Genomic DNA, 21,793 nt, shown 5'->3' on the forward strand with positions numbered 1-21,793 from the left:
CTCTCTGCTTGGTACCCACCTACTCATTGTAAGAGTCCCTCTGGGCATTGCCATTGCATTGCTTGTCCTCCCTTTTTGCATATGCTGTAATTCCTCAAGTAGATTTAAGATTGGCATCCAGCCTAGGGATTTATATCAAATAGATGTTCAATACAAGTTTGGTGATAAAACGTTACGGACTCTCAGTAGAGGAAAAGTGTGACTTTTTTCAGTCCTTTAAGTTCTATGTCTCCCTCTTCATACTCCGATTAAATAAATATGGAAGATAGAGAATAAAATGGGTCTGGTTTGGTGTTGGTGAAATGGTACAGTCAAAAAAAGAAGTGGTGGCCCAGGCTTTGGCAGACCCAGGCAATGGCCCAGCCCCAGTAACCTGTGTGGCTCCAAGTCTGTCGTTCACTCTCTCTCGGTCTCTTCACTACTATTTGAGGTGCTTCAGTGGCTGATCAACCTCAGTGCTATTGATATTTTGGGCTTTGTAATTCTTGCATGTGGGGGAGGGGGCTATCCTGGGCATTGCAAGGTGTTTAGGGGCATCTCTGGCCTATGTATACTCACTAGATGCCAGCAGCAACCTTTGCCCCCTTCCCCACCAAGTGTGGCAACCAGAAATGTCTTCAGAGACTGCCAAATATTTCCTGGGGGACAAAATCACACCTCCCTTTACCTGCTGAGAACCACTGGGCTAGATGGCCTCTGACCAGTTGAGATACAGGCTTGGCTTCATGATTCAGGGACTAAAAATAACAGCAGCTAATATAAGATAGAAATTTATTTTTCTCTTATATCAAAGTCAGAGATGATAAGGCAGCTTTTCTCTGCCAAGTTACCAAGGACCCAGACATCTTTTATCTTGTCGTTTTGCCATCCACAGGGTATTTCCTTAATCTGGTCCAAGTTGGCCTGCCCTTACATGCAATCAGCAGGATGGCAGAAAGGGGATAGGGATGAAGAGTTTCATGCCCCTTCCTTGTAAGGGTATGGCCTGTGGGTTGCATTTGTAACCACTCTCATCCCATTAGCCAGAATTTAGTCACATGGCTATAGCTAGCTGCAAAGGAGACTGGGAAAGAGAGTCTTTCTCATGGGCTGTCATGAGTCCAGCTGAATTCACTGAAAATCACAAGTCTGACTGTTCTTTTCCTACTTTTTTTTTTTTTTTAATTTTTTGTTGGTGGGGAAAAGAGTTTGGGACATGTCTCCTTGCCTGACTTGGAGAGGTGGGAATTCAGTTCCCTCTATGATCTTTATTTCCTTCCCCTCCTCTGACCATCGCCTCCCTTAAGACCCAGGTGTATGTGTTACAGACAGAACTCCAGCAGCCTGGCAGATCTGTCCCAAAAGTTCAGAAGGGGTTCTGTTCACGCTGAGAAAAAACTCTGAGGGTCAACTCTCACTTTCTTAGTAGTTATAGAGAGAACTATGCCCCTGCCAAGGCCCTGAGAGTGATCCTGAAGCCATGTTTACAGAGGCTTGTGTGAAAAAAGAGATGTAGGAGATTGGAAGATCAAAGAGAGCCTGGAAGAGGCAGAGATGCTGCCCAGAACTGGATGACTTCTGATAATAATGGAGGGAGCAGTCGAGGCAAGGGGAGAACAAAACTTTACATACTCTTTTTGTGGCATCATTAGCTCTGCCTCTGAAATTGCTCATTTATTAATTTATTTAACAAAAGTTTTATTTTTTGTGCTTTTTTTCTCATAGATTGGAGCATTGTATGTGGTAGACTGTTTTCCTTCTGTTAGCTGATACTAGCATGGCAGAGATAAGCCTTAAAGGCCTCAGTAATCTGTATTTCTTAGTACAGTCATCCCTCAATATCTGTGGGGGATTGGTTCCAGGACCTCCTGTGGAAACCAAAATCTGAAGATGCTCAAATTCCTGATATAAAATGACGTCGTATTTGCATATGACCTGGACACATCCTCCTGTTTACTTTAATTCATCTCTAGACTACTTCTAATACCTAACACAATGTATATGCTATGTAACTAGTTGTTGTACAGAGGCAATTTTTTTTCAAATATTTTTGATCCAGGTTTGGTTGAATTCACAGATGAGGAATGCACGGATACAGAAGACTGACTGTACTTATTACATTTGTAGTTCATTATACAGTATATGTAATTATCTAATTATATAACACATAATTACCTATTGTAATGTATAATTATCTAACTGTCATTTTCCCCAGGTGAGCTATAAAAGAAAAAAAGTATAAACTGCATAAAACCAAGAACAGTCAATATAGAAAAAAGACTGCTAAATTGAACTGCCCTGGATTCCTAGCCCAGGAGGGTGGATGACGTAGTGTTTTGCTCTATCACACAACAAAATGGGCCTTCTAAGTTAGAATTTGTTAATTCTCAAGCTCTTAATTTCATGTGTGTTTTGAATAGACCCTTGACTACAGTCACTATATTTTTTATAACTTTTTTATTGTAAAGTGTCAGACACATAGAAAAATACACAAGTATATTAATGAATTATCATAAACACTCATCTGTCCATCCAGGACAAGATATAAAACACTACCACTACTCAAAGCCCCTCTCATGCCTCTTCCCAATTACCACTCCATTTCCTCTATGAAAGATAAATATTGTGCTTACTTAGCAGTATAGTTTTGTATTGCCTATTTTTGAATTTTGTACAAGTAGAATCATATATTTTCTTTAAGTAACTATTCCTAGAAGCAAAAATTGGGTACTTGTGTATACCACTGGGTCAATGAGATGGGATATTTGAAATAGGGACTGCCTCAAAACCCAGGACATACAGTAGATGTAATTTTGTCTCTTTATGCTAAGTCTCTCCCCAGGTTCCATGCTCATCCCACCAGATGAAAGAACAAGGCTGTGACTGCCCAAACCAAGAGACATAGAAGCTTTTTGGAAGCCAGCAACCTATCCCCAAATATAATAGTTATGTTCTCTTTGGCAGGAACCCAGACAGGTTCTATAACCAATTAGGCACTAACAGATTGGGACTTCGTGAGGGGACGGAAGGCATGTGCATAAAACTTCAAAGAAGTGGAAAGACTGAAATTAGAAAAAGATGAAGTTTTGCCTTCTTTCTTAATTATTTTAGGAATGGTCATTAAATAGATGTATCCACAATAAACTTGTATTTTTTTGTAGGTCATGATAACTATTATACTTGAACAAGGAAAGAGAGGAAGAAAATTGAAAATTAAACAGTTAGAGTTCATTTTAGTCAACTTTTGCTAAGTTTTGCTGTGTATAGCTAACCTTCAATTATCAACAGCCTAAAGCAATAAAGGCTTTTTCCTTCCTTATATTACTTCAGCTCCAGTAAGCTGCCAATCTGCTGCACATGTCTTTTTCTTCTGCAATACAAGCTCGGAGAGTAGTTTGATCTGGGAAATATTTGTGAGGCAGTGGAAAAAGAAAAAGAGATGGCAGAACCACTCAGTGACTATTAAAACTTCTGCTAGGACCTGAAATATGTCACTTTCTGCTTATATTTCATTAGCAAAGCAAGTCACTTGGCCAATCTTCACATTAGTCCTCTCTAGAGAGGGTAAAGCATTGGAAACAATGCAGATTATTACTGGGGTCATTTTTACATGAAGAGCAGTCAGAAATTATGATATGAAAACCAGAGAGAAAGAGAATTTTCCCCTAAATTCAATGTACATAGTCAGAATCCACCCATTCCTAGTGGATCACTCATACAAGAAAATCCACTGGGTAATTAAACATTTATGCCTTAGAGATGTTAAAAGCCCTTGTAGTTCTTATGAGAACAGTGACTTCTACAGGAAACATCTTTTACTCAATGCACTAGATTTCCAATAGATTTTTTGTTTTCCAGACAGTATGAAGCATTCTCAGGGTATAACGCAGATGAAAGGAAGAACTACAGCCTAATCCCTGCTTTGTACCCAGAAGCCTCTGCTTATAGCCTGGATTTTCTGTATCTCTTCTGTTCTATAATCCTTCTGCTTATGGACTACTCTGTGAGGATATAAATTCTCCCTCTCCAACCATAAGTCATCTATGATGTATTTTCAGAAATTTCACAATGTCTGATCTTTGCTGACAACATAAATCCTGTCTTCATACTGAAAAGACAGGAAAACAATTCCATTTCTTTAGATGGTTCTTTGCCATGAAACTTCTTCACTTACACAGCACTTTCTTAGTCCTTGTGGAATTTTTTGCATTGAAGCACTTTGTTTCTCTTTGACATAAACATTTTTTGTCTAATTTTCAATTACTCGGCCTGCTAATTTACCTATCTTGAAAGTGAGTCAGGAGATTTGTTGGTTTGCGCCAATTATAGTAGCAAGTGGATTTCAATCCTCAGAAATGCAAGTCTGACACCTTCTGGAAAGCATGTAAGTATTACATTCACAAGTAGTCCCTTTTGTCCAATATTCAGAAGGCTGGATGTAGATATTGTTCAGCGTCTCTACCAGTGTTACGGAGCAACGAAGAATGCTCCAGACCACAATCTCAGGCTGAAGGAGGAGGAGAGACTCTTCATTTCAAAGAGTTCCCGTACCTCTCCAAACCTCTGTATGTATTGCAGAAAAAGTCATGCAAGGTCAAAGCCAAGAACATACAGATAGAATGTTTGGAAAGAACATATAGATAAAAATCTCTGGTGCCAGTAAACACATTATTCTAAAGAAATCTAGTTAGTGATATGCAATATATCCATATTTATCTTGGGATTCCTTGTGACTCCTTAAGGCTATCAAGAAAAGAGCAGGGACCCAACGTCAGACACACTCCCATGCATTCCAAAGCCTGCTGTATGCAGCTGGCTGATAAGCATTCATGTCCCAAGTCCTGTTTGCAGGACTGCCAGATTTCCACTTTTCTCACAGTCCCTTTACCCAGGCCCTTATGTCTTTTCTAATATTCTCTACACTGGACGCCTATTGAGGACAGTACTGTGAGTCCTAGGAACCTCATTCTAGAAGAGGAGTCTCTGGATTCAGTGGAGTCACAGGTACATGAAATTAGATGGGACAAATCTTACATCTTTATTTCCATAAATTGCTATTTGATATTTAGGATTTTCTTCAATTATGAATATACTAAGTATAGTTGTGTTAGTAGTGATATTGTCAACATCAGAAATTATAGATTTTTTAAGCCAAGCACGATGGCACACACTTGTAGTCCCTGCTACTCGGAAGCCTGAGGTGGAAGGATTGCTTGAGTCCAGGAGTTCAAGGCCACCATGGGCAACATAGTGAGACTCTGTCACTAAAAAAAAAAAAAAGGAAAAAATGACGTAAAAAGAAATTACATTTTTACAGATATCATGAAGTATTATTTACACTTGTCATTGCTTTGAAATTCTGATAAACCTGCCATCAGATCTTATTGCTTAATGTATTAGTACATGAGCACATACATTAATATTTCATATATTTGCTCTTTGAGTCTTTAATTTCTTAATATTCCAGCTTCCTTTGAAATTCTACATATATTCTTTTATACATTTAAATGCTATTTTGAAAAAATGTTTATAGTTTTCAACCAAACAGCTAACAGTTTATGGCACAAAAAAAAGATAAAGAATGGTTTTTCTACATGCAGAAAAAAGAGACAGAGGAGTTCAAAAGAATATATAGAACTACTTCTCTCTCTTTCACTAAAATGATGATTTTTTTTAGTTCTTGTGAATAAAATTCAATGACAAGAGTTTTTTTTCATAAAAGGATATTTTGCTATTATGTTAATCATTAATGTACAAAGCTTGTCTTTTCTTTTTCGTCTCATGAAACTAGACCCCAAACTGTGTCAAGGAAACCACTCTTCTTCCTTCACTCCCCTCTCTCCACACCTCCCCACAAAAAATGGTATACATGTTCAGTTTTCTAAAAATGACTTTTTTAAACTCTGTGATATTTTTCATTTTTATATCAGGTAATAATTTCTAAACACAACTGCAATTGAAAGGGAGTAAGAAGAGAAGACTAACAAATTTTCAATTGTGCATTAAAATGCTTCTACCTTAGGAATGACAGCAACATGCCTGAGCTCAACCACGTTATTGAGCAAGCAAAGGAACTGCTTACTGTTCAGCACAGCCTGTTGTGTGGAGCTGTTTATTTTAACAGAAAGACTGGAGAATTGGCTCCGAGCATAGGGCATACACCCAGTGGGAGGACAAGATAGCCCAGTGGGAAGCAGAAAGAAAATATTAGAAATTCTGTTTATGTTTTTCTAAAATTTAAAAAAAGAGCAACTTTCACAGTATTTCTCAAGTGCCTTCATTCTGTCGTTATGCCAAAAGGTCAGGGTCACATGAAAGGCATGAAGTGTCCTGAGGGAGGTGTGGAAGTTTCACAAAGCAGCAGGGTTGACAGCCACCCCTTCCCCTTCCCCTGTTTTGGGGCTGCTGAGGCCTTTGCAGTTTTTGTGTGCCCAGGTAATGCCTTTGCAAATGCATCATCTAGTTTTAACTAAACTAGCCCTCATGAAATGGAGGTCCACAACTGTGGGTTGAAGATAATATTTTCAATAATGCAACCTCATAAACTTATAAAAATACAAGGGCAAAGTTTCATTTTCTCCTAATATGACCTCTTCAGAAATAATGCAAGGAAAAAAAAGTGACTATCTCATCACATCTGGTAATGAATTGGATCTGCAAGAATTGAAATTATCAAGATGATTTACTATATGGATTTGTAAACATTGTTACTAATGATAACCTTGCCTGTAGTATATACTGTGCTTTGACAAATCAGTTAATAATGGTCATACATGTATATAATTTATGTATGTAGGTTCAAAGATTGTTTGCTAATAAAAATGTGTGATCAAAAGAGTTTGAATATCACTATTGTAGAGTTGTGAGAATGAAGTTTTTTAACTAAAACATGAAAAAAGATCTATTGTGAGGTTCAGAATCATTAGAAGAGGGAATCCCATGTTGGCCAAAGTAAGTTTTACTGGCCAAGGGTAAACATAACGTTAATGTGAAAAAATGAGAGGGCATTGTTGGTTGAAATAGATATTGGGTTATTGTGAACCAAGCGTATTAAGCCATCTCTGCATGTCTCCACAGACTGTGGACTCATGTGAGCAACAACTGTGCCTATTAGTTCCACATCCCAAGCTGCTACCTAGGGTCAGTGGTGCTCAAAAAACATTTGCTGGTTTATGGATTCAAAGAACTAAGGACAATTTTGACCTTTGGTTTATAGCACAATTTCTTTTTCCCCCTTATCATTTCCCAGTGATGAATAGTTATTCCAAGTTGGAAAGGCACTCCTGTGTCCAGTAGAATTCAAATGGCAGCAGCAGGAGCCTGTGTTGATAGCAAGCGTCAGCTCCTGGAGTGTTGGAATCCCTCCCCACTCTGGGCCTCCGTTAGCCTTTGCATGTGGTGCTATATTACAGCAAGTACGATTTTGTGCCATATTTGTGTTTCTGGTTGTCTCCCGCTATTATTTGGGGGTTCCTGAAGGGGAGACACAGGGTATTACTCATTCTTATTTTCCTGATGCCAAGAACAATGCCAGCCACAGAAGAAAGGGGCAGGGAGCAAATACATATGAGCACCTGCTTGGTGCCAGGCACTTGATGTCTGCAGTCTGGTTGATTACCACATCAATCTTATGAAGGTCGAATTATACTCCCAAAGTCACACAGTAAGTGAGGGATCCAGGATTTTGAGTCCAGATTTGATTCCAAGCCCAGAATTCTTTCTACTACCTCATATTACATCAATAAATGTAGGATACATAAATTGGTTAATTAACTAACATAGCCTCTTCATTGTGGCTTTCGGATGGTACAGTGCTCACTGCCACACAATGGAGCCCACTTCATCTTCAAGAGCCTTAATTGTTAACTTCCTTTTATTAAACTTAACTCTACTTCCCTACAGCTTCCACTTACTGCTCCTCATTCTTCTCTGGAGCCACATAGGATAACCAATCCTCCTTCCACAAATTCAGCCCTTAGCTTACAAACACAATCACAGCGTGTCTTTGCCCACCAAGTAGCTCTTTTTCCATGTTGTAATGACCAAATAGCTTGCAGGAAGCACAAAGGAAGCCTGATTTTAATCTTTCAACTGTGGATCCTTTGCCATGAAGTGTATACCTGATTAGCCACAAGGTTCCTGGGTTTATGTTGAGCTATACCCAAATGAGACACCTTCCTGGCACTCTGTTATGCATCAAAACATGGCAGTGAACTCCCCTGGCCCTTACTTATTCCTTGTGAATGTCCTCTTAAGCTAGAAACCACAGACTGCAGGCCTGGAGGAGGCCAGTGATTCCTACGGTGCCCCTGGATGGGCTCTATGGTAAGGACTTTTATCAGCTTCTCTCAAAGTGAAGTCAGGAACCACCAGCATCAGAATCACCGGAAATCTGTGTTAAAAGGCAAAGGCCTGGGCCCACACCAGAGCTTTTGATCAAAATTCCTAGGATAAGACCTGGAGTCCTTACTTTTAAATAAGCACATCATCCATCAGTGATTCTGATACATACTTGAATTTGGGACCCTCTGGGCTAAAAAGGCCTATGTGAAAGTGATAGCAATCACCACGTGGATTAGTGACAGCCACATGCATGGATGGCAACTGCAATCAGTTCACATTAAATAAGAAATATTTTTAAAAGAAATGGGAGTGTCAATGTTTATGTAATATAAGAAAAGCAAAAGGATCTGCCATGGGAACTTAGCAGTAATCACAGAGGAAACCATGAAAAAGGATGGGATCCCATAGTCAGCAGGACTGGTCCAGGCAACCTACATGGACCCCCACCCCAGCTCCTTTGACACGTGCTGAGAATTCCTCTGAGGGGGACCCTCCAGTAGCCAGTTACAAAGGAGTGGGATGATAAGCCCTTTCTTGCAGCAATAGATTTAATTTTATTTGGAAGAACATATTGATAAGATGAAAGATGAGGAGTTCCTTGTGTTAGCCTGGACCTATTTGGGGGCAGTGTTGACAAGGGACAAAGTGGTCTCTGCCAAACTCAGTGTCTTCTCTGGAGTTTCACTGAGACTATGTGAGTTGATTCTATCTCTAACGGATTTTTGAAATAAAGTGACTTTCCATTCCCTCTCCCAACCTCCTTTACCAAAAGAAAGTATATTGTTACGTAAATTGAGTAAACCCTGAAATACCATATGGTTCATGTGATACTTAGATGCATTCAGAAAACACAATTCAGGAGCCAAAAGTAGTGAAAAGAAATTCTACTTTTCATTTGTGTGTCTTAAAGAAATTGAGGGAGATTCAAATCCTATCGCTCAGCACTACTTAAAATCCTCTCTCCTGTTCTTTCTCCTTCACACCTCTTATCCTCCCAGAGCCTCTCTCCCCTCACCCTGATTCCAATATTCTCTCCAGAGAGCCTCTGTACTTAGTGGGGCCAAAAGGTCAGGTGTAGGGCAAGGAACTGCAAGACAAAAGCCATTGTAGATGAGTAAATTCACACTCCTACGGGTGTGTTGTGCTCTGTCTAGGGGATGGACACACCAAAACATTTATACTCCCATAGTATTCTGGAAAAAAAAAAAAAGCCTTTGTAGAAATCATGACCTGAATCCTTGGGAATTCTGCCCTGGGAGCTGTTGTAAGACCTCCCTGGAATGTTTTCAGCCTCTCCAGGGGTCACTAACCTTACTGTAAATGAGGTTATTTCTGTCGCTGTCTTTTCTTCCTTCTCAGCCTATATGGTCTTGCACCCGTTTAAAATAAATAGAAGCCACCAGACAGGTCACTAATAAGGTAGAAGTCCATGAACAACAGTTTTTGTATTTCATTGAAATGATAAGCAAACATTTTATTCTCTTAAATCCAACTGTTTTCATTAAAACTCAGAGCACCCTTATCTGGTGAACTGCTTGATCCTACCCAGCAAGCAAAAAGGTCAGACAAAATAGCAATCAGTCAATAGATGTCAGCAAGAAATCTCATTCCCAAACAAGATAAAAAAGCCTGGACTCTGAGCTCAGACCAAAATATTTACATGACATCTTACTGAGGACATTATCAGAACTTTGGAGAGGGACAAGAAAAATCATTGAAGGATGTTGGGAATAACCTAGGATAGAAAACGATGAGCTAAAATGTTTGGTTAGGTTTTCCCAGCTTTGATTTTCTAAGGAGCCACAGGTATAAGAGGCAGGCAAGTTCCCAACAGGGCTGGTCGATGCCCATGATCCTGGGCCACTGGGAAGATGGTCAGACCCCACTTCGTCCTCACCTTCCCCGGGCAGAAATGTGCAAAAGTACAGATTACATCTTAATGCCCTGGAATTTCTTCCCTCTTATGACCCTGGGTGGATTCTGCATCAACAATCCAGACTTATAAAATGGCAAATGATTTATGTAAAATTCTTCACCTTAGAAAAAGAATTTTAGAGTGTCACCATAGGATTATTCATGAGTGTATTTGAAAACTAAGATTCTAGGTGCAAGATTCTGAGATACCCACAGCTTTTGAAGAACACGTCTCCTGCATTAAGAGAAATATTCTGCATAAGAGGCCACCAGGCCCAAGTAGTTACAGCAGCTGAGTGGCCCATCTGGGAAACAACTCCGGAATCCCTTCAGACAAACTCGCCAGGGCAGGGTGACCCGGCAGTCACTGAGCTCCTGCCAGCTCATTTGCAGCCAGTATTTTTCACAGATGCTCCCTGGTGAGTAGCAATTTCCGGATATTTTTTCAAACGGTATTCATACTGCCAGCTGGGCACAGTGCAGGGATACAGCTTGGAGAACTCAGCAGGACAGACCAATCAAAGACAGCTTGCCGGCCTGATTAGGGTTAGACTAGATTGTTGGAGCTTTGCCCTGAGAGTTGGCACCTACCCACCCATCTTTCCTCCCCTGTCGATCTTTATCCTCGCTCCTTCTCTTCCCTAATCCTCTAGGCCCCTGTTAGGGGATCACCATCCTTTCATCTTACCCTACCCCTCACCCCAACACCTCCTCCCCAGGCTGAGCCATGGATATGCGGGCAATGTGATGGAAGGAGAGAAATATTCTAAGATTAGGAACAGGAACATATGCATCCAGGCCCAGTTCTGCCACTAACTAGCCCTATGACCTTGGTCAAGTTGCTTAACCTCTCTGGGTCTCACACTCCTGTTTGGTAAAATGAGAGCACCCATCACTAGTGTCAGGTAAGGCCTTTGCTAAGTCATCATCCAATTCATTCCACATCTGATGACAGCCAACCTCCCACCACCACCTCTAAGTGTATTTTCTGAGATATGTCAGAAAATAGAATTTCAGAAGGAAAGCTGTGTTAGTTGCAGGAGCCAACTTCAATGGCAAGCTGGGGCTGCACATTAAACTTGAAAGATAGGAATTCCATTATTAATGCTGCTTGGGGGAAGAAGAGGCTGAAGGAAGTGCAGCTTCTAGAGAAATCAATGGTGGACTGGAATTTATCAGCTCTGTGTGAGTCTGACCTCCTGGGACTTTTCCTCTAGAGCCCCAGGATCCTGAATAATGAATCAAAACATATTCTTCATGACCTTTAGGATATGCAAAGATGGAAGTTTGATAAAAGGATAAAGAAAAGAGAAAAATCTGGAAAGTTTAACTCACTTCTATTATTATACTCAAAATGAAAGTAATGTTTTTTCATATTAGAAAAGGAATACAGAAATTTGGAGACTACTGAAAAATATAAAGCTTATAATAAAATCACTCATAACAGACATAACCACTGGCAATATCTTGGCTATTTCCTTTCACCTTTCTGAGATAGTTTCTTTTATTATTTTGAGGTGTCTGTCTTGTCCTGAGTCTTCCTGGCTCATGGAAATCTCTGAACTCCAGAGAATTCAAAGTATAAACACTATGGTTTCCTTTTTCATATTTCCATATGAAAAATAATGTTAACAGGTGACTATTATTTGAACATGTGGCAGAATTGGGAGTAAATTTTGAGGTTTGCTGTTGCTTAGCATTTGTAAACAAGCCTTTATCTGTTTCTCTATGTTTCAGTAGGAGATACCAGACACATTTTTCTAATATGCATGTTTTGCTCCTTTGTTTTAAATTCTTCAGTGATTTTCTCCTGCCTTTTGTGTAAGACGCACACTCCTCCAGAAGACTCACAGAGCCCACTGTGATTAGACTCCTGCCTCTCTCTGTGGTCTTGGCTTGTACCCCTCTCCCCAACACTCTGCTCCAGCAATGCTGGTCCTGTGTCCAGGCCCTCTCTCTCCCTGAAGCACTCTTCCTCTTCCCACTGCCTGGCTAATTTCTCACTTATGCCTCAGATTAGATTAGGCCCCTTTATTTATGCCTCCCCTCCCCCCATGCCTCCCCTATGAGCACTCGTTGTATTTTGTTGTTATGGCTTGTTTCCTGTCTTTCCTACTAAACTCTAAATGCCCAGAGAGCAATAACTATCTGTTTTGCTCACCATTGTACTCCCATCCCCAACCAAGCACAGACAGTTTGCAAAGTGAGTATTGAATAAACATCTGTTGAATGTGTTAATGAAAAAAAAATGAATGGCATCTTTCATTCACATTAATCAAAAAAGCTCTTTAAGAGAAAATATATACTATGATCTTTCAGAAGGGGAGAGTTTATAAGTGGTCGGCACTGTGAAGAGAAAAAGAGAGAAATATGCTTGTGCACTGAAGGAGCTCAAGAAATTTCACCCCAAAATATTAGTCCTTGGTATTTTGCATTAAGGTCCTTAGAGGTTAACACTATAGCATTAGAGTCTTTCTGAACCTGCTCTAGTACAGCTGCACAATTTGTGAAGTGCTCTTTGCTCAATTAAACTCTGTTAAATTTAATTTTTAATCAAAAGTGGGTTCTGAGATAGAGCTCCAGAGACCCCCAGCTGTGCTGAGAGTCCAAGCAAGGTACCTGAGGGATCTGTTGTCCATTGCTTTCTCATTGCAACTGAATTTCTGCATGGTAGCAGAACAAGAGTTCAATATCATTATGCAAGCATTTAGAGCACTTCAGTTAAAATTCTACAGCCTAACCTCTGTTGTATTTGAAAACTGCCTTGTCCTGGATGCCCTGACAGCCCAACAGGGTGGAGCTTGCATGATTATTGGTGAAAAATGACATTTATACATAAAACCACACAGGGCAAGTAGACTGTGATATACACCTCTTAAAAGACAAGATAAACATTCTCCATTAGATTAATGAAGACCTATTTCCAAGAATGAGAGACTAGTTTAATGGGTGTGGGGAAATGTGCTTAGATCTCTTCTTTACTCCTTATTTACTCTCATTCTAATCTATGTTTTTGTCTCCATTTTCAGATCTCCTATTACTTGACTACTAACCAGAACTCTCTCTCTCTCTCTCCACAGCCACTGACTCAGCTTTTAATGTGTGAGAATTCTAGGGAAATTCCAGACAAGGGGAAGTGAAGGAGCTCAGGAAATTTCAACCCAAAATATAAGCCCTTGGTATCTTGCATTAAAACCCTAGAGATTAACAGGCCCTTGGAAAAAACCAATTGACTTCCTTTCCCCTCCCTGTTACCTCACTATATGCAGAAAAGAAGACCAAGAATGTAACCAGGCCTGGCCCAAATCATTTTAAACATAATACCTATCTCTCAGGTTAATTTACAAATCAATTCTGTTTCCCCCCATCCATCCATTCTCCCAAGCATCTATTCATCCTCCCTAGCAGCCATTTATTGCCCCTAAACAGAATTACCTATACTGCTCATCTCCCCCTCCCCTCTAAAAGGCATGTATAAAATATCTGGATTCCATTGAGATATTGAGTAATCACTCTGATTCTCCCCATGTGCATGGTATTAATAAATATACCTTTCTGTTATTAATCTGCCTTAATTGCAAGTTGATATTTCAGCAAACTTCTTGGGGAAAGGGGAAGTTTCCCCTCACCCCTACACACTTTTATGAAACTCGCAATACTTGGCTTTAGAAAGTTGAGATGGAAACCTTTATAGAGCTTTTGTAATTGATGCTGCTACTCTTATACCTCCCTAGAGTAGGATGGGATCTAGAGAGATGATCAATACCCCTGTGTCCTACAAACCCAGAAAGTACCATTAGCATTGCATTCTACCATCTTACTCCTTGGAGGGGTAGCAGAGGCAGCCTCTAGCATTAATACCACAAGGCCCTACAATGTAGGCTTCCTTACCAGCACCAAAACCTGATAATGATAAGCCACAGAGTAAACCTTCCAGTTATCAGACAAATGGAGAACTGGGTCTCAACTGAAAGCAATAGGAAATCCAAAGTTACTCACATTTGGCATACTAGCCATTTTTCTATCGATGCAGCACAACCAATTATGGCTTTACAATGATAGGAAAGGGCTCGCATTCTCTGGAATAGTCCCTCCCCTTCAGAGGAAGGGGTCCAGGAGAAACTGGAATAATGGAGCTGGCCTTTATTAATGGGAGCTAGGATCTGCCTACATCCTACCTAGGATGCAGCAGCCCACTGTTCCAGCTAAGCCAACTCCCTAACTGACTTCCAAAAATGTAGTGGGAAAGGGAGGAAAGGACATCCTACATCCCAACATTGTAAAAGGGCACATTTTAATCACTCTGTCATATTTGTGGTAGTTATTATTTATAAGAGCTACATACAATATGAAACTAAATCATAGTTGTTTGTTCTATAAAAGTATCAAAAATCCTCTCCAACCAACCACCCATCTAGGAGAGACTTACCCTTCCACATTCATCTGAGCCCCATGACCATTCTTTTCATGCTCTGCTTACATGATTCTTATTCATGCCACACTTATTCCCAACCTCAAGTCATTGCTCATGCTGACTAGATGCCTGGAAGAAATGCCTTTTCCTTTCCCGTTCACATTTGCTAACCCAAGTACTCCATGAGGACCAACTTCCTTACTATCTTCTCTCGAAGACCTTCCCCAATACCTCCAGTTCACACTGGTCTGCCCTTTCCCAGACCTCCTTTTGCACATATAACCAGTATTATTCATTCAGATGATTAGTTATACTCTCCTTTGTAATGTCTCTTGGCTATTTCCGATGTCTCTTTTGACTCCATAGTGGATCTCTAAGTTCCTGGAAGGAAGAAACTGTAACTTAAACTTCTTTGTATTTTGATTACAGTGTTAGCCACACAAGAGATGTTGAAAGATGTAATAAATGGTTGAAACCAGGCGAAAACTAACAGTGAACAAAACACAGACCATAGTGGTAGAATCCATACTATTTAATTATAGCCAATTAGGGAAAAAATGATTTAACAACACATAGACTAAAGAGAAATCAGCATATTCATTTTAATTTTTAGATAGATTTCTTTACAAATCAAGAGATTGGATTAAAAATGAAATGGCCAGCTAGGTGGAAAGTATGTTTTCTTGAATTGAATGTGAAATTACTTGTGAGCAATTGTTTTTTAATTTAAAGCACAACTAACCATTTGAATTATAAAAGGATGCCTGACGAACCCATTTTCATGGTTCAGTGTGGCCTGAAGTGCCCATTGCTTCTGTTTTGAGCAATATTTCAAAATATTTAAGATACATACAACAATTTAAAACGCATTATCTGAACATCTACAGAAAACCTAAATCTAGCATCATAATTAATGGTGAGAAACTGGAAGCTTTCTTATTAACAAGAAGAACAAGGCAAGTATGTCCCCTGTCTCCACTCCTTTTCAACATAATACTGAAAGTCTTGGCTAATAAAATAAGACAAGACAAGAAAAGGGAATAAAAATCATATAAATTGAGATGGGAAGACTCAAAATTGTCAAGATTTCAGACCTTCCCAACTTTGATCTATAGATTTAATGCAATCTCAATAAAAATCCTGGCAAGTTGTTTTCTGGATATCAACAAACTAATCCTAAAGTCTGTATGAGGAAGTAAAAGAGCCAGAGGAGCCAACTCAATATTGAAGGAAAAGAACAAAGTCAGAGGACTGACACTAGCTGACTTCAAGACCTACTATAAACCTACAGTAATTAAGACATTGTAGTTTTAGTGAAAGAATAAACAGATCAATGGAATAGAATAAAGATCCTAGAAAGGCAATACAACAGAACAAAGAGAGTCTTTTCAACAAATGGCTCTCAAACAACTGGGTATTTACATGAAAAAAAGGGATGTAGACACAGATCTTACACCCTTCACAAAAATCAACTCAAAGTGAATCATAGACATAATGTAAAATGCAAAACTACAAAACTCCTAGAAGATAACATAGGAGAAAATCTAGATTACTTTGAGTGTGGCGATGACTTTTTAGATACATCAAAAGGCACAATCCATGAAAGCAATAATTGATAAACTGGACTTCATTAAAATTAAAAACTTATGTTCTATAAAAAGATGCTGTCAAGAGAATGAGAAAGCAAAGCACTATTTGGAAGAAAATATTTGCCAAAGACAGACAGATAAAGGACTGATATCCAAAATATACAAAGAACACTTAAAACTCAACAATAGAAAACATAACAATCCAATTTTAAAATATTCAAGGACCTGAATAGACACCTCAATGAAGAAGATATACAGATGGTAAATAAACATATAAAAAGATGCTCTACATCATATGTCATTAGGAAATTGCAAATTAAAACAAGATCACACCTATTAGAATGACCAAAATCCAGAACACTGACAACATCAAATGCTAGCAAGAATGTCAAGCAACAGGGACTCCTGTTCATTGTTAGTAGGAATGCAAAATGGTACAGCCACTTTGGAAGATAGTTTAGCAGTTTCTTACAAAACTAAACATACTCTTACTATAGGATCCAGCAAACATGCTCCTTGGTATTAACGTAAAGAAGTTGAAGACTATTATGTTCACATAAAAACCTGCACACAAACATTTATAGTAGCTTTATTAATAATTGCCAAAACCTGGAAGCAACCAAGATGTCCTTTAGCAAGTGAATGAATAAATAAACAGTGGAACATACAGATAATGGAATATTATACATCACTGAAAAGAAATGAGCTATTAAGCAATGAAAGGACATAGAGAATGCGTAAAATGCATATTGCTAGGTGATGGAAGCCAATATTAAAAGGCTACATACTATATAATTTCAACTATTTGACATTCTGGAAAAGGCAAAACTACAGACACAGAAGGATCAGTGGTTTCCAGGGCGTAGGAAGAAGAGAGGGAAGAATAGGCAGAACACAGAGGATTTTTAGGGCAGTAGAATTGTTCTATATACTATAATGGTGTATACATGTCATTATACATTTGTCAGACCCATAAAATGCACATCAAGAGTGAACCCCAATGTTAACTATGGACTTTGAGAGATAATGATGTAGGTTCATTGATCGTAACAAATGTGCCACTCTGGTGAGGGATGTTGACAGCAGTGAAGGTCATGTGTATGCAGGGGCAGCAAGGATATGGGAAATCTCTGTACCTTACGTTCAGTTTTGCTCTGAATATAAACTTAAAATAGACTAAAAGTCTGTTTTTTTAAAATCTGGAATAAATTTTGTAAAAAACTGTAGGTTGAATTCCAGATTTTTTTGGAAAGTTTTCGTATAAGAAAAGAAACTATGTTTCCTGTGGTCTGATAAGAATGCTATATTTCCTTCCTGAAGGTGGCGTTTGTGTACTATGATCAAAGAACATTTCTCTCGTTAAGGAAAAAAAAGAAAAAAGCAAACCAAGTTTCCCAGACAGTAAGTAAAACCACTCATAAAACTGTCATGAGTAATTCCAGCAGCTGGGTTGAAGTAGAAGGCTGCTCAGAGCACCTCTGCCTTTCCTTGACAGGGTGAGCTTTTATAGATTTAGATTATAGACTTACCTGTGAACACTGGGACCCATAACTCAATTTACAGGTACATTAGAGCTCAAAGAATATTTGCAGAGCTGACTCTCTGGGATTTGTTACAGGCACCAGGAACTTCATGGCTAAGACAAGCCACAAGACCTGGCTGAGATGGCCCAACAGGAGCGAGAGTTCTCAGACCTGCATGAACCTGTGGCCAATTTGCTACAGCCACAAACAGCTGCATTGTGGGAGCTATTTGAACTTGAGAGACAAATCACCTAAAGCCAACTTCTGCATAAGAATTCCCTTTGGAACTTGTTAAACTCACATATTTCTGGACTTCAGAGATTCTAATGTCAAGAACATCAGTGGGGCCTAGGAGTCTACATTTAAGAAGCTCCTAGAGTGGATACAATCACTCAGATATTAAATAGAAGAAATTCCTAATAAAAGCAACAGCATGAACAAATCTCAAAAACAGGATTCTGAGAAAAAGAAGCCAGACACAAAAGAGTATATACTCTGTGCATGTGTGTATACATGTATATATATAAAGTTCTAGAATGAACACAACTAATATGTATTGGAAGAAACAGAGTCAGTGGTTGTGTAGGGCAGGGGGTTAGGTGGATTGACTGCAAAGGGGCATGAGAGAACTTTCCAGTATGATGGTAATGTTCTATATTTTGATTGGAGTGGTGGTTACATGGGTGTATATATTTATCCAAACTCATCTAACTGTACATTTAACATGTGTACATTTAATTGCATGTAAATTCTTTCTTGATAAAGGTGATTTAATAAAGATACTTCCTAGGTGATTCAAACGTGCATGTAGGTTTGGGAGCCACTGCCTGTTTGCTGTGGGAGAATGACCAGATCATAAGTGCACTTGAGCCACACTGGGGCTTCTCTTTTGGCATTTATACTTCCATTGAGAGAACTTCTAAGTCCCAAGGCACCTTGGAGATCAGGTTGCCTTACTTCTGACTTTTCTACATGAGGAAACTGAAGCTCAGAAAGGTTGAAAGACTTTTTCAGAGTCACACAGTAAAATACCAGCAGATACCAGATAAGAATTTCTGACAGCTTTAGCTTTTCTCTCAGCATCACACTGCATCCAAAGGAAAGAGAGCAGGACGCGGTTAGCAGATGTTCCTTGCTCTGACTCAGTGCCTTTATTCCTCATGGCCACCTAAAGGATAGAGCTACCCGGTTACCTGAGCCAAGGAAATAGAATAGAAGCAAATCTTATAAGGAATGGTTGAAAGACTTTCGTTTCATATTTGTTCATTCACTCATTCAACAAATGATCAACACGTATTTGTTGAGTGCTTTAGTTTTTAGGCACAAGAGATTCGGGAATGAATAGCACACACAAGATCCCTGACCTCAAAGAGCTTGTTATCGTCCACAATAAAGAAATAAGCAAACATATGAGCAAGACCATTTCCAACAGTGGAAAGTGCTTGAAGAAAGCAAACGAGGTGATTGAAAGAACAACTGCAAAGGGAGGGTCTGTTTCAGCTGCACTTGTCAGGGCAGGCCATTCTGAGGAGGTGACTCTGCAGAGCGTGGGGTGAGGCAGGAGATGGTGAGGTTGGAGGCAGCTATCTCTACCCCCTTCTCTACATGCTGCCGTGTAAAGGAGGAAGAGCGTGTGTCTCATAATGACTCAGAGGGTGAAACGAGAACCAAGATGAGTAGAAGACAGAAGCTGCATTGAGATCAGTTTAGGGAAGAAGTTTCCAACCTATTAGAAGAGGAATTAATGTTTAGTTGAGGGCATACGATGTCCTACCTTCCTTATTTGTAATATTTTGTTTAGTGCTTACAAAAACTCTAGGTGGTAGGTGAAACAGCAACCATTGGAAGGAATAATCTCTCCCTTCCAAGAGGTGTGTACGTGCAAGTGAAATAGTCATGTATTAGGATTCTGGAGAAGGGATCCTTCATTGGAGAATTCCTAAGATTTTTTCTCCCTATAAGCAAGTTTAAATCTAAGGTGAATAATTTATATTTAGCAAATGAATATTCCTGTGGGTTTTACAAGTTTAGCTGCACTAGTGATGTCTGTAGACCTGCAGTATTCTATTAAATATCATCTTCCAAATAGTCGTGCTCTGGCTCGGTAGTGGGTACACAGTAGTTGCCCAGTTTATGTTTGCTGAAATAAAATGAGCTCCCTGGCTGAGGTAGAAAGATAAGTTGGGGTCCCTTAATCTTACTGCAGTACTGCCGTAATTATGTCACAGAAACCAATGAAAAAAGCAAATAAGACATACCCCAGATTCCAGCCCAGGTAGTAGAAAGTTAGTGAAATTTCTTAAATAACAATAGGTTGTTTTCAGTTTAAGCTTTAACCATAAATTCTCAAGAAGGCCTTCATTGAATATTCTCCCTGAACAATTCAGCAGAATGGCATTCTAATGCCTCCCTCAGTGAGAAACCAGACATGGCCATGATCTGCTCTTGAGGATGCATAGCAGCAGGAATGGCAAAGGCAGTGAGCTACCTCTGACCTGGGAATTCTGCCTGGCTCACTTCCCTTCATTAAGGGAAAATTTGCTGGATTTACTTCAGGAAAATAAGGTTGCATGTGAGAAAGAAGTAGCCTTGATTGGAAGCCTCTTAAACAAGTGACTGTCCGGAGAGAACAGTAAGTCTCCACCATGGACGGCCCCAGGACAAAAAGGAGAGACGTAGATATCTTGGATTATGTGGGCATTAGCCTTCCTAAAGCCTACTGCAAGGAATGAAGTAGGTGAACTCAAGATTCATGCCTTTCATTCTATGAGTCATGGCTTTGTCAAGATTACCCAATTACTGATCCCACTTGGCTTCACATGGAAAACAAAGTACAGGCAGCAACAAGATCCATGTGCACTGCGCAAAATACAAAATTCCCACTGGCCAGACACACTCCCTTTGTCACTGGGTGACACCTCATTGTGCTACAACTGTGCCCTCTTGTCTTTCATTCTACCCTAAATTATTATATTAGACTATAACCTACTCCAGGGCCCAGTCTCTCTGTCTTTCTAGCACAGAGAGAGAGAGCGAGAGAGAGCGAGAAGGTACCTGATAAGTGTACAATGAATGGATAAGTTTTCATAATAATACTTTTTAGTGCCTAATAATAGCTAATACTAACTGAAGACTTCTGTGTGCCAGGCACGGTGCTGAACACTTTATAGGTATTACTTCATTTAATCCTTAAAACAGCCCTCTGAAGTAGATACTACTACCATCGTTATTGCTTTGATCATCGCTATTTTCTTGTGAAGAAACAGACCTAGACTTGAGACCACCATGCTATACTGCAGATGGGTTTTTACCCTGTTGATGTGGGGACATGGGACAGGCAGTGTGTGGAAAATCTGTGGAGAGTTTTGTCCCAAACCTGGGTCAAGGTCTCAACTTGCACAATTTCCAGTTTCTTAGCAATTTGAGCACCACTTGGGTAGAACTGATGTTTCTGAATAGGGAGAAAAAAGCCAAAGGGCAGGTGTGACTTTTCTACCTCTGGTTTTCTCTTGCTCATCTCGCTTGTTTTTCAGCGTTAATAGGGGCATCCAGACTGAAACCTCCAAATTAACGTGAATCCACAACTGGTAATGTCTGGGGGAGTCTGGAATGGCAGCCTACGGCTTTTATACTTTTATGTGCTGTGGCAAAAGACGTTTTACTTTGAACTTGATAAGATGTGAAGACTTTTAAGCCCTTACATATGAATCTTACATCTCAATTTATTTTTAAAATAAGTGACCATTTACTGGGAGTTTACTATGTGCTGGACAGTGTGCTAATCCTTTGGGAGCATTATCTTAATTAATTCTCAAGACGACAAACAGCCCTACTGTTTTAAATTTGTTTTCCTTTAGTTTTGATAGAATGTATTGGCTTGTGGAGAGGTGAGCAGGTGGTGGTGACAGCCAAGGGCTGGGCATTCATCTACAGAAGGGAGGAATATAAAAAGCTTTGGCAGATGATTTTTTATCAAACAAGGCTGAAAGAACCATCTCCCTGACAACCTGCACGTCTGCCTTGGTCAACCC

This window comes from Lemur catta, chromosome 12 (assembly GCF_020740605.2).
Source record: "Lemur catta isolate mLemCat1 chromosome 12, mLemCat1.pri, whole genome shotgun sequence".
NCBI classification, from domain to species: Eukaryota; Metazoa; Chordata; class Mammalia; order Primates; family Lemuridae; genus Lemur; species Lemur catta.